Source organism: Esox lucius, chromosome 17 (assembly GCF_011004845.1).
Source record: "Esox lucius isolate fEsoLuc1 chromosome 17, fEsoLuc1.pri, whole genome shotgun sequence".
NCBI lineage: Eukaryota > Metazoa > Chordata > Actinopteri > Esociformes > Esocidae > Esox > Esox lucius.
Window position 1 is genome coordinate 10,923,189 of NC_047585.1, and position 20,109 is coordinate 10,943,297.

The 20,109-nt window shown below is 40.1% G+C and overlaps 2 non-coding genes across 2 annotated transcripts; one reads left to right on the forward strand and one right to left on the reverse strand.

Annotated features, from left to right (window-relative positions):
* The first annotated feature begins 67 nt into the window (after positions 1 to 67).
* trnap-ugg lies at positions 68 to 139 on the forward strand. The gene has a single exon. It is a non-coding gene; the product is annotated as a tRNA-Pro (tRNA).
* A 382-nt stretch (positions 140 to 521) lies between these two features.
* trnas-aga lies at positions 522 to 603 on the reverse strand. Its single transcript has one exon. It is a non-coding gene; the product is annotated as a tRNA-Ser (tRNA).
* Positions 604 to 20,109: the final 19,506 nt, after the last annotated feature.

Below are 20,109 nucleotides of genomic sequence, written 5' to 3' on the forward strand. Positions count from 1 at the left end.
GAAAGAAAGTTATGAAAGTTAAGAAAGTTACTATTCCTGAAAATTGAAATCCCAATGGCTTTCCTGAGGCTCGTTGGTCTAGGGGTATGATTCTCGCTTTGGGTGCGAGAGGTCCCGGGTTCAAATCCCGGACGAGCCCTTTAGTATGTGTACAGTTGAAAGGAAAAGACCTGTGGTCCTGAAGATATGCAGTTCTGGAAGCCATTACGAGACCGTGGCATAACTTTCTTTCCTTTCCAAAAAAGTTGAAAAGGAAAGTTTTGAGTGAGGAACAGAAGCCTTCAATTTGCAGTGGTCTCTTCATTTGAACCCTTCTGTTCCTCACTCAAAACCTTCCTTTTCGACTTTTTTGGGAAGGAAAGAAAAAGGTGCAGTGCTCCAATCTCGGACGAGCCCTGAGCAGCAAACTACAAAAAAATCCACAGTATGCGAGAGAGAATGCAAAAGTGCAGACCACGCTAGAGATCTACTCGTCACTGCGCATAAAGTTCAGGATCCACCAGGGACTTGCACAAACGGTACGTTGTCGGCAGGATTCGAACCTGCGCGGGAAGATCCCAATGGATTTCTAGTCCATCGCCTTAACCACTCGGCCACGACAACCACTACTCCTGGACAGCGGGTTTCTCGTCGGCGTACAGATATGTCGTCAGCTTACGTACACGCTTTCGACCTTGCCACTGTCAGCAATTGTGAAGAACCAACCGAGCATGCACATTACTTGAATGACAAAGGGATTACTGAGGGATTGTGTCATTAACATGGTGCGACATGACAAGTCTACGTGGGCTATAGCAGAATCCTCAATTCGCCACATTCAATTTAGTCTGGATTATTCCACCTGCTTTCCGGGCTCATTAGCCCCAATCTCTAGGGCAGAAGGTGTAAAAAGGATGCATTTCCCATTGGTGTATACAAAGAGAGATATCAACACGCAGCGATTGCCATCAGGCGGTTAACAAACACAGCAGTGCGGCACACTTTGCAGGTGACTGGCCGGCGCAAAAAGCTTGTCAGGAGTGGGATTTGAACCCACGCCACCAGGGGAGACGGCGACCTGAATGCAGCGCCTTAGACCGCTCGGCGGAGGGTTTGTGGAGGGTATACTCGTGCTGTGTCTTACGCTTCCACCGGCAATGTAATACAATGGACCTAGACAGTAGACTTGCAGCGTAAAACCCTTGAACCAGCAATGTAACACAACGGATCTGGATGTAGACCAGGCCTGAAACGCATCCTGTGCAGTAGTGATCGGAGAGTTTTTGACATATTGCGACCCGTAGGTCGCTCAGAGACACACCCTTTTCGACGTGCTCCATCGGAGGAACGGCTAGATGAATAATCCACACAGTTATGCTAGCTGTGTGCAGTTTTTCAATCAGCAATTGTACACTTTGATGTCTCCCATAGACAATACATTGCCTACTCATCAGATATCAACTCAAACTTAAAAGGGTTCACGAGTCTTGTAATGTGCTTTGCTTCGGATATGTTCATCGGGGGTTAGTCCTAACAAATTCTTAACAAATCCTAACAATCAAACGCAATTCCTAACAGAAAAGGGGCGTTCCCGGCTGACTGCAGCGCTTTCACAAGCTACACTCAATCAATTCCAGTTGGTGGCGGTATTGGACCGTCTTTTGTCGCTCCTTTATTATAAAAATAAAAAGTGGACTAAAGACTGGATAAAGAGAAGACTACGACTTGTGGAATCTAACGTTTTGTCTGACGACTAGGTTTTTATCTCAGATTTTGTTTTAGATTTTGCCTGACATTACGTTTTGTCTGACGACTAGGTTTTACCCCAGATTTCTGTTTCAAATTTTGCCTGACATTTACCCTGCTATTTGTGGAAATGCCTAAGAAAAGTATACCCGACGCATATTGGGCAGGTATCCTGTATCAGTATGCCCAGGGGAAGTACCGGTTTACCACAGGTAAGAAGCCGGGGGCTGGGAAATGGAAAGATGTCATGGAGCGCATTGAAGCCTGTCCATTGACTCCTATGTACAACCACCAAGTCCGCGAATATGAGCACCTCAAGCATAGAGACTCCAGTGCAGATAAAGTGCAGTCTTTGTAGCGAGGACATTAATGTCCAACAGTTTTCTGAACATTTGTCTGACATTCATGCAGAAGAATGTTGTGAGCACTGTGGAATAAAGGTCAGTGGTGCAGTTGGGCTGCTCAACCATATTGAAGAAGCCCATCTTTCAGGCACCAGCATAAGTGGGGTTCCACCACCTCAACAACAACCACCACCTCCTCTACCACCACGACAAACTGCTCCATCACCACAACAACCACCTCCACTCCAACAACCACCACCTCCTTCACCACCACGACAAACTCCTCCATCACCAAAACAACCACCTCCACTCCAACAACCACCACCTCCTCCTCCTGCCACATCTCCATATGCGTTCCTCCTGAGGCCATCTGAGGTGAAATGGGTGAGTTTGCTCCCCAAACAATTAATGCGGGTCATCAAGCCAGGTGACCGGGAGTCGATTGCCCAATGCCTTTATGACCTCACAGGACAGCTGAGACAACAGTTTTCCCAAAACTGGTTCCATCCACCCAATCCACTTAAGCCAACAACTGAACCACCGGATCCCATGACGTACTTCAGGCAGCGGATGTTTTTCTGGGCACCGATGCGAATGTGGGGTATTCTGCTGAAGTGCCCTCAGTGTAACAACAAGATGCACCACTCCGGCATCTACACAAAGGTACAGGAAGTCATTGACCTTGACTCCAGGTACTACTTGGTTGGTGGGGACTATCCTCGGTGCAGTAAGTGCATGATCCCTGTCTGTCCTTGGAGTACCGAGGTGTTGAGTCAACTGGATCCTGCCCACAGAAACAGGTTCCCCGCTGTTCTCACCACACAGCTGGCTCTGGACAGGAAGTGTGTGACCATGCTCAAACCACGAACTGCCGGGAACAGCTCCAGTTACCTGCAGCAAGCACTGGAGGAAGTACACAGTGAGGCGTGGGCAAGGCGCACCATCGAATACCTTTCTGACTGTGAGCTTCACAAAAGGAGGAGTGCCTTAACCCAATGTGAGGCAGCAGTCTATCGGCAGCCACCACCCTTTTGCCCCGCACCTCTCGCACAGTGGTTTGAGACGGTCCATGCCAACGAGATCCTGAGTCACCTGGATGAGATGAAGGGTGTCATCACTTCAACTTATGGCAGGATCTTAAAGCTCGACTCCACAAAAAAGGTACAGGCAAATCTTTGTAAACCTTTGACATATCTTTGTTTTCATTGATGGTCATTGATTTATACTTGATTATGTGGTTAAACCGATTTATGTTTTTACAGATCACAAAAAAACTTGGATACGTGGATGACAAACGTCAGTAATGAATGTGGTCAGGTACTGAACTGTGTGCTAACCACTGGTGAGGGAGCTGGTCTTGATTACTTTTGCCAAGGCATCGTCAAGCGCTACCAGGATGCTGGGGAGCCAGAACCAGATTGACAGAGATTGCTGCAGCGAAACAGGTGTGTGACCTTCAGAATGTTTGTGTAATAATGTATTTTTTGTTACTGGCACAAAAGTAATAACCTTAACCAATAAGCTTTACTTGCACTGCTTAAAATGAACTTTTTAATGTATACCCTTAATATGTACCTTTAATGTATACCCAAATGAAACAAAAATTCAGTTTATGGAATGAGGTACTTTATTCTATATGATAAGTTGCCCCCAGTTGTTTAAGTTTTTTTGTCATGATTGTCATATCATAACTTGGAGACTTAGATGTGCTCTCAATCATGGTGAACATTTAATTATAACAGCTGTATACAATAAGGCCTTGTGGTTTATTTGTGCAGGTGCACCCCCAGTTCTTGTCTGGTTTCGACCGTGGAAGACCAAAGTGAGACTGGATATTTTCCACTTCATGAGGCGATTCACCACTGGTCTCACGACAGAACACCATCCTCTCTATGGCACTTTCTGCTCAAAGTTGTCCGGTTGTATTTTTGATTGGGACCAGGATGATATCTGTCGTCTCAAGGAAGCCAAGAGGTCAGAGCTGAAGAAAAATCATGCTGGTCATACTCTTACAGAAGCTCAAGTTCTTGCCAACATCAGCTCCAGTGAACTAGCCAAGCATTGCAAGAGGAGAACTTGTGGGGTTGGGGAAACCCGTAGTCTCATCCAAGGATTGCTGAAGTCCATGTGGGAACTGACGGACCCATCAGGTTTATGCCTGATCAACCCTGAGAACATGGAACGTGTGTGGGAGACACAACAAAAGCACTTGACATGCATCCAAGATACACCCGGTCTTGAACTGTACACCAAAATCGGCTCAGGGTTACAGAAGGGAGACAAGGTCCTGGATGTCTTGAGATCTGGCAGAGGGTTGTCTTCTGTGGAAACCTTTCATCACCACCAGTGCACCTTTATCCCGGGTAAGTAGAAATTATATATCTCTGGCATGACTAATATCCTTTACATGTCTCAAGTTTCTGAGAGAAACTCATTGGCAACTAATATTTCAATCTCAAACATCATTTAGTTTTTTCAAGGATGGAGATGTAATGCTATGCTATATCTAGTTGTAAAATCTTATTGATCTTGTTTTCAGAATAAAATACTATGTAAAATCAGATTGTATAAGATTTTTCAGATGGTTTTAAGATTATTAATCATTTTTTTCTTACTCGGTTAGTAAATCTTAAAGTTAGTTAGTTTACCTGCAAATCAAGCAAAATTAATGTGAGAGACATCGTTTGAGACCAGCCTTGTGTCTTTTAAGACTTATTTTAGCTTTAAGAACTTGTTTGAAGGTTGCCCAGTAAAAAGAAATGCTCAATCACACACAGGACTTGTTAATTACCATTATTTATTACAAATAATGGTTTGTCAACATCAACACATTTACAACTCATAAGAATCAACAAGTCACCACAGTCCTTTCAAACCTCATCTAGTATGTTAATAACCCATAAATGTTCTTTATAAGTCCAAAGACAGGCACTTTCCCATTTGCATGGATGATTATCAGAGATTTTTCTCTGATATACTTGTTACCATTAAGAACTGGCCACTTCACAGCAACTGCATGTTGAATGCCATCAATACCCAAAAAATCTTTAATCTTTGCTGTAATGTACTCCATATTTGTCACTTCTGAAACAGGTCCCAATTCCTTCTCATGTACAAAAATAGGATGCTCAGTGCCAAGTTAATTTTGACAACTTTCAAAAAGTTGATTACGGTTTGCAAGTGTCTTGCAGACATTTTTGTAGTTTAATTTCGATTACCACTGCTTGAAAAAACAGTGTTTTCACTCAAATCTCATGCTCATATGCCTTATCAAAGGGCCTAGAGAAAGGATTTGAGCCACGAGATGTAGCATGTAATGTTGCTTAGGAATGACATTATTCTCAGGAAAAAGTTTCTTTAACTTTATCAGATGCAGTTCAATCATTGTTTTCAGTCTTAATGCAGTTTGCACAGATAAAATTGGAGCAAAAAGTATCTGAACTATCTCAATTAAGTCCAAAACAAACTGAACATATTCATTCTTTTCTATACCGTTTAACAGAAACGGCAAGATCTTCAACAATATTAGCATTTGACCAGAAGTCTGTTTAAGCTTGTTAGATGCCAAAGTATTGACGCTGATTGGACATGGTTTGTCCCGTATGTCTATTGATGAATAAGGAAAACTCTGCATGGCTGAATTGAACATGTCCAACTCCATCTGTCAAGATAGAACAAGGTATTTCAGGACACATTTGATTTCCATGGGTGCAACACCCTCAATAATTATGTGCATTATATCCTGTGGAGTCTGCTCAATAAGGTCAAAGGCTGGATAATCAATCAACTTGCTTCTTCTATTAATTCCATAGGTGGTTTTGAGAGCTGATTTCAAGAATTCTGTGCTAGCCCTTTCTATTTCAAGGCACTGTCTAATGTGTTTTTCCAGCATTCTTTGGGTGAAACTTTTTTTCTTCAAAATTCCTTTGCATTTCTTCAAAGGTACATTCGCAATGCCTACATTTGCTGTAGGCAAAACCAACAAGCTTGTGTTGTGCAAATGTGTCACCACATACTGAAACTACAGCACTAAATATATTCATTTCACCATTCTGTGTTTGGATTTTGACACCATTATAAAGCCGCTGTAAGTCTTCAGTAATTCTTTGCAACGCAACATCTATGCCAGTCATCAATATCCTTAGCATTTGCTATAGCAAGGAGTCGGATTGCAGCAAGCTTTGACCTAAACTTGGGGTCTATATTTACCTGAAGTATAATAAACCATCAATAATTTATGTACAGAAGCGTGTGACCCCAGGGGATTGCATATCTCTATTTCATCAGTGTACAAAATCAACTGCAAAGCAGAAGGTTTTACTGAAAACAGTGGGTGGGATTTGAAAAGACTCCCATCAGTAATAGCATACAAAAAGTCATCTTTGTGGCATTTCTGTGGTGTGGTGCTGATCATATCCAAAATTCTGGAATTGGACAAGAACTGTTCAAGGCTCTTAATTAGGGGAATATAGTAAAAACTTTTGTTTCTGATCGCAAGAACCCTTGATTGTCCTTTCTTAACCCTACAAACCCTTTTTTTTTATCTAAATAAATCCGCTAAAGTCTTGTTAACATTGTTGAAGTCAACACTTCCCCGAGTTGGTTTGTTGGAAAGGAGAATAAAACACCAGGAGTCAGGTCAATTACCGTACCGCATATTCCGTTTATTACAAAAGCTTTTGGAGACAAGTGTCGCCGCACAATGTCTAAGGATCAACAGTCAAAACATAATTTTATACTTCCACTACGCCCAAAAGATAGAGGCGTTAAGTTCACAAAGCAAGTGTGCCATTGGCCCAATCCCAGTTCTATTCCTTATAGGATAACTGCAAGTATCCCCTTGCCCCCCTTGTGGTTTCTGTGTTGTCTGTCCGACTATGTGTGTGTGTCTCTAACCTGTGTCCTGTTTCTCAAAAGACAGACATACTAAATCTTTCTCTCCCCGGCAACCGCTTGAACAGGGTTTCCTATTCTCCTACTTGCACCTTCAGTTTCAACACAGTTACAAACACTTAACATTTTGTTTCATTTCTTACAACAGTTCACTAACTTATACAATCAATACATCTACAACATATAATTATACTTGTAAACGACAAGCAGAGCAAAAAAACAGTCACACTGTCAGCATCAGAAAACCGGAAGGAACAAGATGTTCTGGCGGGCTAATAGTCAGTGAGCTTTTGTTCGGTAATTACCATATCAGGAATTGCAGGGGGAGACTTACAAAGTAATGCAATCAAAATGATATAAAACAGGTTTAAGAATTAACACCTATACTTTATATTTCAAACATAAAAAAATATTTTATTTATATAGTAGTATTTGCAGTTTTTAGCTAGTTAGTATTTGAAAAATGCTTGATACTTCCCCTCACTACTCATATGGTATCTTCTGTCAATTAGCAAAGCACGGTCAGCCACATTGGGTTGTTTTCTGCGAGGTAATATATATTTTTCATTGCAAAGTAATTCAAACTATAGAAAAACATAATTTTCTTAAAATCGTTATGGTACAGTGATTGTTAAAGCTGCAGCCTGGTCGCAGCAATAATTTGGTCTCGTTAGCCAGCTGTATCCTATTTGTCTCATGCACAAGTTACAAGTTTTTCTTAAGGCCACATTTTAAATAGTCTGATATCCCGTTTACTTTCGTGTTTTATCTCGTTTGTAAAGCCACACAAAATTTTGTGCTACGGACACATCATCTGACATTTGAAAATAAGCGGGAGAACAAAGGTAAGCAGTTTTACATTTTTCTCAGTTGCATGTCGTGAATTTTAAGTGCAGTATGACAGCTTGAGTCACTAACGTTATAGCGTAAGAGATCATGATGCGAGTTAAATATAACACACACACACACAACATATGTGTGTATATATATTATACACATATATACATATTTACAGTATGTGGCACAACAATATATGCAAATACACACATAAGATCAGATTTTTTTATTTTTTAGCTTTGAGAATTTGTTATAATTTGTTATAATGACTACATCAACACAATACATGACAAATGCATGTTGTCTGGAATTAAATCTGGTTTTGTCAATATTTCAGAAATATCCTACATACATTTATTCACTACAAACCATAGCTATACCTTTATATTAACCTTTAGTAAAAATAACAAACCTTATTTTGTGATATTTTTCATACCAGCCAGGTAAAGGATGTAACGTTACAAGAAACATACAATAATGGATGAACTGGATCTGGATGATGTTTCAGTTTTGACTTTAAAGGGTAGGTCAGGTATAGGTGTTATAAAGCTACATATTTAATTAATATTAAGTACCAAAAAAAGTGAGATCACTGTCCACATGATCAATAAGCTGATCATTTATATTAATTTAATTTCAATTGTCAGAATATTGTACATGCTGTCAGTGATCTCAAAAATTGTTTTTACAGTTTTACATGGACAAGGGATAAAGTGACAAAACACAAATATTGACCTGTGAGGTTACATGCTGGTAAATTGATAAGATCCAATGGGTAAAAAAAGAATATATGTATATATATATGTATATATATATATATATATATATATAGTTAATGTTTTATTAACTATTGGGTTGTCTTTATAGCGGCCAACATTGATGAGGCCTTGCTCCACACCCTCAGTCGTGATGATTTGAGAGACCTTTTTCCTGGGCCAGAACACTTTCTCAGGAGGAAACGAGTATGGGCTCTTATTAGCCCAGAGGTAACGGTCAAATAATATCTAGCACAATAGATGTTGTTTCTCAATGGCTCTGTAGTTTAAGTCTTGTAAATATATATTTTTTTTTCATCTGCTTTTTTAGGATGAGAATCCCACCTTACAAGATCAAGCTAGCCATAGTGAAACAAGAACTTTGTCTGCACTTAGAGGATCGCCTCCAATCAGCCATCAGGAATTTACTCCATTGCGGAAGAAAAGCCCAAAGAAGACCCTACAACTTCCCAGTCCTCCAGAATATGTGGTTTATACAGACAGTGAGTTGGAGCAAGGCCGCAAGCATTACACTGGCACGCACTGGCAGAGAGCAGCAATGTGTAATGTCCAAAGATCTGAGATGCAGGCTGGTCAGGAACACTGTCACCATCATGATTTACAATTTGAGAGCAAGTCAGCAAGGAGAAGAGGTCCGCTACCCTCCCAAGCATGAAGTCACAGCAATGGACAAAAGAATAGTCGAGTATTATCCCATGCTACTAGATAAAGACAAAACTATGAAACATGTAAGTGATGAAAATTTGTACTTGATTATTTATTGGACTTGCGTTTTAGCGTCTGTTTATTTATTTTTGTCTGACATTCAGAACAAGTTCAAAGTTTTCATTTCTATCTGTTTCGATCATTTTGATTTGTTTCGCTCAATGTGACATTTTATTTACCACAGCTGAGTATTTACAACAATCTTCACAAGAGGCTGCAGAATGTAAAGTCCCCACAAAAGAGATAGGGACCAACACCAGAGAGGGGCCAACCAAAGAAAAGGATTGATTTCTCATCAAGTGACAATGGAGAAGATAATGATGCGGACTCAAGTGGTGGATCGACCGTTATCGTGCAAGAAACATCGAGGACCAGTTCTGATGACGGCCACACTGCATGTAAGTTGATTGCAATAAGGCTGGGCAATAGTATGATTGTTAGTGATATTTTATGTTACAGATATTTATATTTTTCTTTTCTGACTGGGTCTTGATATAATGTGATTAACTGATAACTGCTTTTTTTCATTACTGTGCGTGTGTTGAGGTTTAATATATTTATAATATATTAAGAGGGTTTCATATTTGAATATATTTTGAACTTTTAACTGTCAAATTGTTTTTAAAGTCATTATTTAGCCAAAACAGACTTTTTAATGAGAAATTTTTAACATTTTTATTTTGGCTCATTGACAAAGCAAGCATTGTTGCAGGCTTTAACACGTTTCCAAAGGTGATGGATGAGCTGTGTCGGATCTTGGATAAGGGCAACAGCAAATTGATAGATGGGTTAAAGAAAAGATGGGAAGACTTCTGCGCCAGGTTGCAGTTTTATGCCGTTTGGAAGACCCTGGATGGAGGCAAGTCATTTTACTGTCTCTAGTACACTGTATTGATGTTCTTGCTCAGACATGTTGAAAAACAACAGCGAAAGTAGCAGGTAAACCTACTGTAGAAATGTTGGTTGCACTTACTGTACTTTTATTGAAAATGTATTGAATATTGAAAATGAGAGCAGAACATTTTAACTTCCTGTTAATTCAACCTAAAGTGTTGGTTGCACTTTATTCAAATAAAATGTGAATGCATTTGCCATTAATTGTTGTTTACTTGTTTGTTTATATCCATAATTAATTGATACCTGATTCGCTTACAAGAAACAACAGGAATCTAGGAAACTTCACCTGCACTGTCCAGTATCCAGGTATTTATTTCAGTCAAACGGGTTGAATTTTTGGCTGAAAAGATATTGAATCGATTTCAAGTCACTGAATCGTTTCGGATCGTATCGTTCTAAATGAACCATTATCGGCCTTGAATCGTATCGACAACCACAAATCGTGATACGAATCGAATCGTGGTTAAAATGAATCGTTACACCCCTACAAATTTCCCTTGCACTTTTGACATCTAAGAGGTTATATCATACTATATGAATATCCTGTAAGTTTCAGAACTGAAAACTTCCTTGTTAGTCCAATAAAAGCTTTAATTGACACCAGGCTCAGCGAACGACAGGTTTTACAAAGTGTGGATCTATGAGGTCAAAGGGTATCTAATAGTGGTGGGAGAAAAAAAATCGATCCATCGATGCATTGCAATTCTCTCTCCAACAATCCCAAATTTAAAGGGATCATAATCGAAATTCTCAGAATCGATTCTGAGCATAGTTTTTAACCAGATGTGCGATGACGCTGAGTTTGCTTTAGAAACACCCGTATTCTGCTTGCTTCCAATTCCTCACACACATACACCACTCGAACCTTCCGTAAAATAATCTTTCATAAAGTTTGTTAATGAAACATGTAAAGTCTCATTCAGGGCACTCCCAACACTCTTTCTTTTTCCAACTGCACCACCTAAGAAGATGGGACATGCCAGTGAGGCATTGCTTCATGTCCTTCAGGTAGGAGTTTGTTCACATTTTGTCACATAAAAAACTTTTTTCTTTTCCTAAAGAAATTTGACAGATTTCTTTTATTTCTCCTTCTTTTCCCCCAGCCAACAGAAGACCCCACAACCTACCTTCAGAAGAGATCACTCTCCAGCCCTGTTTTAATCTTTGATGGTTCCAACTGTCTTCTCGCTATTGGAACCACTCCCATCACCACATTTGCAAAGGAAGACCTCAGTGAAGGTCTCCTTTATTTGATGGCTTACTACTACACCCTTCATCTTACCTATCCCAAATGCGTGGCGACCCTCCTTTCTGTCATTCAGACCGAAATATTGCAGGACCCACTCCATGAGCAAGACGCCACAGCGTCATTCAAAAAAGCCATGGCAGAGTGGAAGGACTTTATTGGGCAGTAGAGGTGTTAAGAATAATTTTCACACTGCCAGTAACATCTGAGGTGGGAGTTAATCATAGTTCTGTGTTAATGGAGTGTAAGAAACAAATGAGTGTAAGTTACATTTTTATTATTATTTTTACTTTTTTTTATGGGGTGGGGGTGGTTATCTACTGTAACACAAAGTACTTACTGATGTGGTGTTGTTGTAGTTTTTTCTCAACCATCTTTGCAACCAATTGTTCTGGAGTTCTATTTCAGTTCCAGTGACAGTTCCTTATGCTAAAACATGAATGTAATGCATTACTATACCATCATCTTTTTTCAGGTGTCAGGTAATCTCTTTCAATTGACAGTTCCCACAAAAATGAAAATGTTGGCATCATTTACTCACCCTCAAGTTGTTCCAAACCTCGATCAGAGAGTTGATGGCACCCATTGACCTCCATAGTAAATACAATTGCAGTCAATGGGTGCCATCCACTCTGATTGCCAACATTCTTCAAAATATCATCTTTTGTGTTTACCAGAAGAATGAAGCTCACACAGGTTTGGGACAACTTGAGGGTGAGTAAATTATGCCAACATTGACATTTTTGGGGTAACCCACTGTGTTTAATGAACACAGTAAATATAGTTACAAAAAATATATATTTTTGGTTGTTGCAATACTTAAGTGAAGTTTAAGAAATCACTTTTTGAGAAGGAGCAAGTAATGGAGTGTTGCATACAAACTTGAAATATTGAATAAATAATTGTTGGCTGTACTAATTCTGCATGGTCTTGATTTCAGTTTTTGTTTTAAGTAATCTTGGTTTAAGTTTAAATGCTTTGTCTCATTTTAAGACTGAAAAGCTAATTTGGACAATTCTTAAATTAAGAATAATTCTCTTGTTTAGTGGCTCTGGTTTTAAGATATTTTCTCACAAATTAAGGAAGAAAAAAAGGCTTAATGAATTTGTGAGCTAGTTAAGTTATTTTTGACTAAATGTAATGCTTACAAAAGAATTTGCAAGCTAGTTTTAAGTTATTTCTAACTAAATGCAACGCTTAAAAAATAATTTGCTAGCTAGTTTTAAGTTATTTTTGACTAAATGCAACGCTTAAAAAAATAATTTGCAAGCTAGTTTTAAGTTAATTTTGACTAAATGCACTGCTTGGAATAAGTATTTTACTACTTCTTTCAAGAGATTTTACACTTTTCTGAAGCCTAGATATTGTTTCTTATTTCAAGAAATCTTACTAAGTGTAATTATCTTACTGCACTGGCAGATAATTTGACTTGTTTTTAGTCTGTATCTTCTTAAATCATGCATTTATTTCTTATATTAAGACAGTTCATTTTTGCAGTGTACATGCTTGAGGGTGGATCCAGATGGAAGATGAACTGAACCCATGACGCTGTGGGTGTGAGGGGCACATCAAAACACAAAAATCTATGATGTCTGCCTGATGTCCAACATAAATGCCCTCAGCAAGAGAATCCTCTGGCATGCACTCTTGCCAGAATGTATTCCCCCTGGGAGACCCACTGGTAAGACACTTCAGGAGACCCCATTCTCCTTGTGACTACTGTCACGTCCTGGCTGTGCCCCTAGCCATCTCTGCGCTGGGCTCGGGGCATAGCCAGGACAGGACAGGAGGTGGCCTCTAGCCACTTCTAATCCTTTTTTTTGGTTTCCCCAATTGGAGGCAGGTGTTGGTTATTGCCTCCAATTGGGGACCCTATTTAAGTTCAGTTTGTTGGCCATGTTGGTGTGGTTCATTTTGGTTTTGTCCTGTTGATGTTAACCCACTTCACTGGTTGCTGCCTTATGTTTTGTTTGAGTTTTGTTTTCATTAAAAGATGGATTATCTCCAGTACCTCTACTCTGCGCCTGTGCCCTTCTAAAAAATTAAGAGACCACTGCACCTTTTTCTTTCCTTTCCAAAAACATTGAAAAGGAAAGTTGAGTGAGAAACAGAAGCATTCAATTTGCATTGGTCTCTTTAATTGTAACCCTTCTGTTACTCACTCAAAACCTTCCTTTTTGACTTTTTTGCTAAGGAAAGAAAAAGGTGCAGTGGTCTCGTAATTCTTTCTGGAGCTGTATATTTTTCGTAATAATTTTTTTATGGCAGGTGAGTAATTAGTGTAGGGTATAATGTGTCAGAATGGTGATTTATGGCCCTGGGGGGGGGGACTTCCATATTGATGTGACAGGTGGGCGGGACATCCGGTTTTTAGGGTGGGACTTCCGTTATGACGTATGTTAGGGTGGGACTTCCTGTATGACGTATGTTAGGGTGGGACTTCCTGTATGATGTGTGTTAGGGCAGGACTTCAGGAGTGACGTATGCATGTCCGGTGATTTATGATTACATTGATGTGTCAGTGTTTGATGTTTTACAACGCCTGATGAGCAAACCAGACTAGTGTTATAACAGGTGGGTTATGTTGGATGATTAACAAATCGGGCTTAGGGTTCCGGAATGTTAATTAACAAATGGGGCTTAGGGTTCCGGAATGTTAAATTCCCAGTGTTGTGTCAGCGGTAAGTTGTTTTGTGTTAAACAAAAGGGTGCCAGGGTTCCAATGCCATGTGGTACAGATGTAAACTTCCATGTTTTACAATGTGGTTGTAACATGGTGTTTTTCCACAAGCACGGAGTTACACGTGAGAGATGTTTTTTCTGTAAGATATAAATAAGGGGATGGGAAGGGACTTACGATTTTGGACAGTTTCAGCCCAACATTCATTTTAACAAGAGATGGGCTTCAAGGTTATATCTGCCCAGTAGTAATGGTCCCTAAATAACCACTAATACAAACTGTAGTACATGCAGGTTAGAATTCATCCCGTGTCTCACGGTTTGTAGTCCAACACAGCATTACAGCAAACTAACATCGCATGAGCAATGCTATTATTTTGAAGGAGTTTCCATGGCCCGGGCCAACCACACATTTCGCAAAGGTGGATTGTGTCGCGGTTGGGGTTTTAAAATATTGTTATAAATAAAAACAAGTGTATGTATGAGCAATGGTGAGTTTTGTAATAAAAATGGAAACCCACCCTAGAACTGTCTTTATGTACTTACACGATAACCATTTCTATGGCATCATAAATCTGAAGGGTTTTCTGGGTGTGTCTTATGTCTGTGACTGGTGCTATACCGGTTTCAACACACGTGGTGATCATGGTTGTAAACATAGCTGTAGTGTCTGTCTTCATGAAGATTGTCATACCCAACCCCGTAACACAAAGCAGTGCCCTGACTGTAAACGGATATGTTATTCAGATTTTTGTTATAGCCAGCATAAACGTTTGAAGCACCACAAAAGTGTGGATCGTTGGGTTAGCAGGTGTGACCAGAAGAAATACTGTGTCGATTGCGGCCGTTATTACAATGTCAGTATTACCAACTATAAAGTGCACAGGTGCATGGCTAACATATGTCACAATTGTAACGTGGATCTGGCGGTTGAAATGAATCATCAGTGTTTTATAAAACCCTCCAAGCCCGAGGACCCCAGTGAGCGCTACATATTTTATGATTTTGAGACTGTTGCCAATCCGGTGAATGGTGTACACACTGCAAATTTTGTGTGTGCAATAAGCTTTGATCATGTCTAAACGCATTCGTAGAAATTTACCACTTTTGAAAATTATATTTAAGGCACCGGCAAGTCAACAAAAAGTTATTTTAGAATCAGCATCCACCAACCTCATTCTATCACTCTGTGAAATAGCGCTTAATCTAAGGCACGGTAATATACCCTTAACCGAGTCGCAGCTCCGAAAAGTAAAGAGACAAAAAGCCAAAATTATATACATGTCTAGAAAGAACACTTCAGTTGCACGGAAAAGAAAAACCATCAACCCATCTAGAGGTTTTCTACTGCCGTTACTAAGCGTTGCAGTTCCATTCTTAACCAGTCTAATTGCATCGAGACAGGGTTAAACAACATGGAGCATGCTCAGAAAATGTTTCTGGTGCCACAACATCAGTAAGAAAAACTGCGAGAATCCAAAACGACTAACACCGATGTAAGACAGTCTGTTGAAAATGATTTGGATTCATCGATTCGCAATATACTGTTGAAGCCTGATATGGATTTACATGAGAAAGCTAAAAGATACTCTGCCATTTTACAAAGATTTTTGACTGTTGTGCGCCAGGGGGAGCTTGATACAAACACACTGACTTTAAGACTACCCGGGTCTGAGACAGGGTCTGATGTAGTAAACGTGACGGAGAATAAGCAAACTGTTGACCGAAATGTTGACCTTGTTGATGAAATTTTGGATAATGTGCCTGCGAGGCGTAGAAAGAATGTTGAATATATTCTTAATAGAATGCACAGGTCTAAAGATTTGACTTCATGGAATTCAAATGGTGAATTAGTTTTCAAAGGAGAGATAATCAAGGGCTCGCACCTATTGGATCTTGTTAAAAGTGTGACAGCAACCAATAAAATTGCTGACGATAGAAGACCGTTGGGGTGGGGTGTGTTTTTAGAGGCCATGGCATGTCTCAACATGCCTTTTACAACTATTCCAAATGCTCATGTAAGACGTAAAATCAATTTGTATAAACAAACGTCTGGTGACACAATGGATGATTTAGCCACACTACCAGCAACTGGTTTTCAACCAACCAAAGCTTTCTTTGAACCTCATACCACGGACCCCACAAAATGGCTTCCATTTTAATGTGTTTTTATTTCATTTGTGATACATTGTATGTTTGTTTTATCTTGAATAAATGTTGTATGAAAAATAATATGTAAACATTGATGTGGTTTTACAAATGTTTTTATTTTTGAATAATAAAGTTGACATACACGTGATTGGCTTTTCTATTTCTTCAACAACCATGGCACAAATTAAACGTTTCACAAGATTGAGCATGTTTTATGCAATTAAGCATTTACTTATCACGCTTACTCTGGTACATCTTAGCTACAAACTTTGAGACTAGGGCATCATTTTCTTGTAAATCATCAGCATAAAAAGACAAAATCTTTATAACTCAGACCTTTTGTCATTAGAAAGAACACACAATGCTGTCCACACGTGGTTGAAACCAGGTCCTGTACTTCCACATTCTCACAGGTTTTCAGAAAGACTTGATTGACTTGGGAAAATATGTAAAATCCGGGGGGTTTCCAAAACTGTCATAAAAACTTCCAATGCCATCATCCGTTATGTAAATAGCCAGCCAGTGCTCCCCAGGGTGATTGCTTGGGTGTGTATTAACAATCATCATTGATGCAACATCTCGGACAGGCACCCTAGGTAGTTGGTCACTTGCCAGCACACCATAGAAATGGGTCCTAGATGAAAATTGGTTCACCACACTGGTCAACTCTGCGGTATTCATTTCCACACAGTTCTCCTAATAGTAGTCAACCATGACTTGTCGCCGGTTTGACACTTTGATAATGGAGTCAAAGATTGAATAAACAACTAAATTAATTGTGTGGGGTAGTGGTTGTCTGAACCTCATCTCAAGTCGTACATTCCCTGACTTGATCAAGGATATGTGCTGACCACATTCCTCGTCTGGCGCGCAGTTGAATGCATAAAGGGCATAGCCGTGTAAGAAGTCCGACCTGTCAATAGCCAAGGCTTGGTCCTTTAGGTGTTTTCCTGAAGCTAAGGCCAATTGGTAAAATTCACGCACTGCTGACCCTGTTGTGTAATTTGGTTGGAATGGTTTGCTAGGAAATTGCTGACCATCTACATACATAGCCATAAACTCCAAATTATAAACACGACCCCCAGCCGGTAAACTAAATGTCTTCATACTCTTTCAATTGGGTACTTGACATTGGTCGAGAGTAGCACTTCAGCGTGTCCAAGTTTCACGGCTGGCGAAACAGACACTTTCTTGACAAATAGTGATGCTGATAGTATATGCAAACGATAACGCACATCCCCGACCCCCATAAGGCAGAACTCATCTTTACCGCCCACCATCCTAACCTTTATGTTAACGCCATTTAACATAAGTTTCTCTTGAAAGAAGATATCGCTATGAACAGGGCCGATCATTGCAAATGTTGTGCTATCTGCCGAATGGGCTGCCCTTTTCGTAAGTCCATCATTCTCGCCTGCAGGGTCCGTAACATCCATGTGACCTGCGGCATCCTTGTAAAACAACCCAGCTGAAAACTGTGTCTTTAAGGGAAAGTGGTACTGTCCAGCTTCTGGACAGACCATCACAGAATGGAAAGAGGCTTTTGACAAGCAATAAAAGTTGCAGTTTAAAGAAGTTGCAGTTTAAAAAAAGTTCCTATTAAAAGTGTAAATCTTTTATATTGCTTAGTCATGCTTTCATGTTTGCATTAGTTGGTCGCATATGCCAGCTCGTGGATCTTCTAATAATTGTTGCCTAACAATAAAAATTATCTGAGAAGCATAAGTTTACTTGTCAACTTGTAATTTCCATGAAAGCTAATACATTTTGTGAAGGAAGGTTAAAGGCGAGTGTAAACACTGTATTGTGTTGAAATACACAGGTGCTGGTATTTCATCAAAAATATCATCAAAAAGTTGATTTATGTCAGTAATTCCATTCAAAAAGTGAAACTTGTATATTCATTCATTACACACAGACTGATATATTTCAAATGTTTATTTCTTTTAATTGTGATGATTATAACTGACAACTAATGAAAATCCCAAATTCAGTATCTCTGAAAATGTGAATATTACTTAAGACCAACACAATTTTTTTTTTTTTGAAATGTTGGCCAACTGAAAAGTATGAACATGAAAAGTATGAGCATGTACAGCACTCAATACTTAGTTGGGGCTCCTTTTGCCTGAATTACTGCAGCAATGCGGCGTGGCATGGAGTCGATCAGTCTGTGGCACTGCTCAGGTGTTATGAGAGCCCAGGTTGCTCTGATTGTGGCCTTCAGCTCTGGTCAGGCGAGTTTGCTGGCCAATTAAGAACAGGGATACCATGGTCCTTAAACCAGGTACTGGTAGCTTTGGCACTGTTTGCAGGTGCTAAGTCCTGTTGGAAAATGAAATCTGCATCTCCATAAAGTTGGTCAGCAGCAGGAAGCATGAAGTGCTCTAAAACTTCCTGGTAGACGGCTGCATTCACAGTGGTCCAACACCAGCAGATGACATGGCACCCCAAACCATCACTGACTGTGGAAACTTTACACTGGACTTCAAGCAAAGTGGATTCTGTGCCTCCCCTCTCTTCCTCCAGACTCTGGGACCTAGATTTCCAAAGGAAATGCAAAATGTACTTTAATCAGAGAACATAACTCAGCAGCAGTCCAGTCCTTTTTGTCTTTAGCCCAGGCTTGACGCTTCTGACGCTGTGTCTTGTTCAGGAGTGGCTTGAAACAAGGAATGTGAAAGCTGAAACTGTTAGATACTGTCCAAGTTTGATCCATGAACAAAATAAATGCAACCGGAAGTCAGGGGAGAGCCATCTTTATTCAGCATGAGGGTACGATTTTAACCTTCCATCTCTCTCCTTTTTCTCTCCAATGATTACAAAGTGAACACAGTATTTTATGCCCCAGCACATCCCCTCCAATATCTGTCTGTCTTCCAATCACACACATGTATTCTATATCCTAACCTTACATGGCCTAATAGTGTCCCCTCTTAAGTTTCGTGGCTCCACAGCTTATCAGGTTGTGTGGGGCCCCTCAGTAGTAGATACCAACTGCTTGTGATATGGTACCTCATATAGCACAGGATAACGAACCACTCTAACAAGAGAATAGAACTAAAATACATGCACATCATCAGGTAAAGACAGGTTTCCTCACAATGGTATGTGCCAACCTACGGTCCATGGGTCTATTCATAGAGTCTATGACAGTCAGATGGAAAACTCCTATCAGGAGGTATGGACATGATGTGTGGAAACCATCAGAAATGGGGCATCACATTTCCTACCTAGTGTCCTTCGTACAGAGATCATTAATACTCTCATATATTGTGTAATTCAGCTACTTTTCATGCCCAATATCTATCAAAACCCATGTCTTGCATACGTCTGTGCGTGGTGGTTCTTGAAGCACTGACTCCAGCTGCAGTCCACTCTTTGTGAATCTCCCCCACATTTTTGAATGGGTTTTGTTTCACAATCCTTCCCAGGGTGCGGTTATCCCTATTGCTTGTACACTTTTTTCTACCACATCTTTTCCTTCCCTTCGCCTCTCTATTAATGTGCTTGGACACAGAGCTCGGTGAACAGCCAGCCTCTTTAGCAATGACCCTTTTTGTCTTGCTCTCCTTGTGCAAGGTATCAATGGTCGTCTTTTGGACAGCTGTCAAGTCAGCAGTCTTCCCCATGATTGTGTAGCCTACAGAAATAGACTGAGAGACCATTTAAAGGCCTTTGCAGGTGTTTTGAGTTAATTAGCTGATTAGAGTGTGGCCTTAGAGGTGTCTTCAATATTGAACCTTTTTTCCAATATTCAAATTTTCTGGGATACTGAATTTGGGGTTTTGTGACAACTGCGCCCTCTGCTGCCTCACCTCCTCCTGCAGCAGACAGGCTCCAGCATTCGACGTCA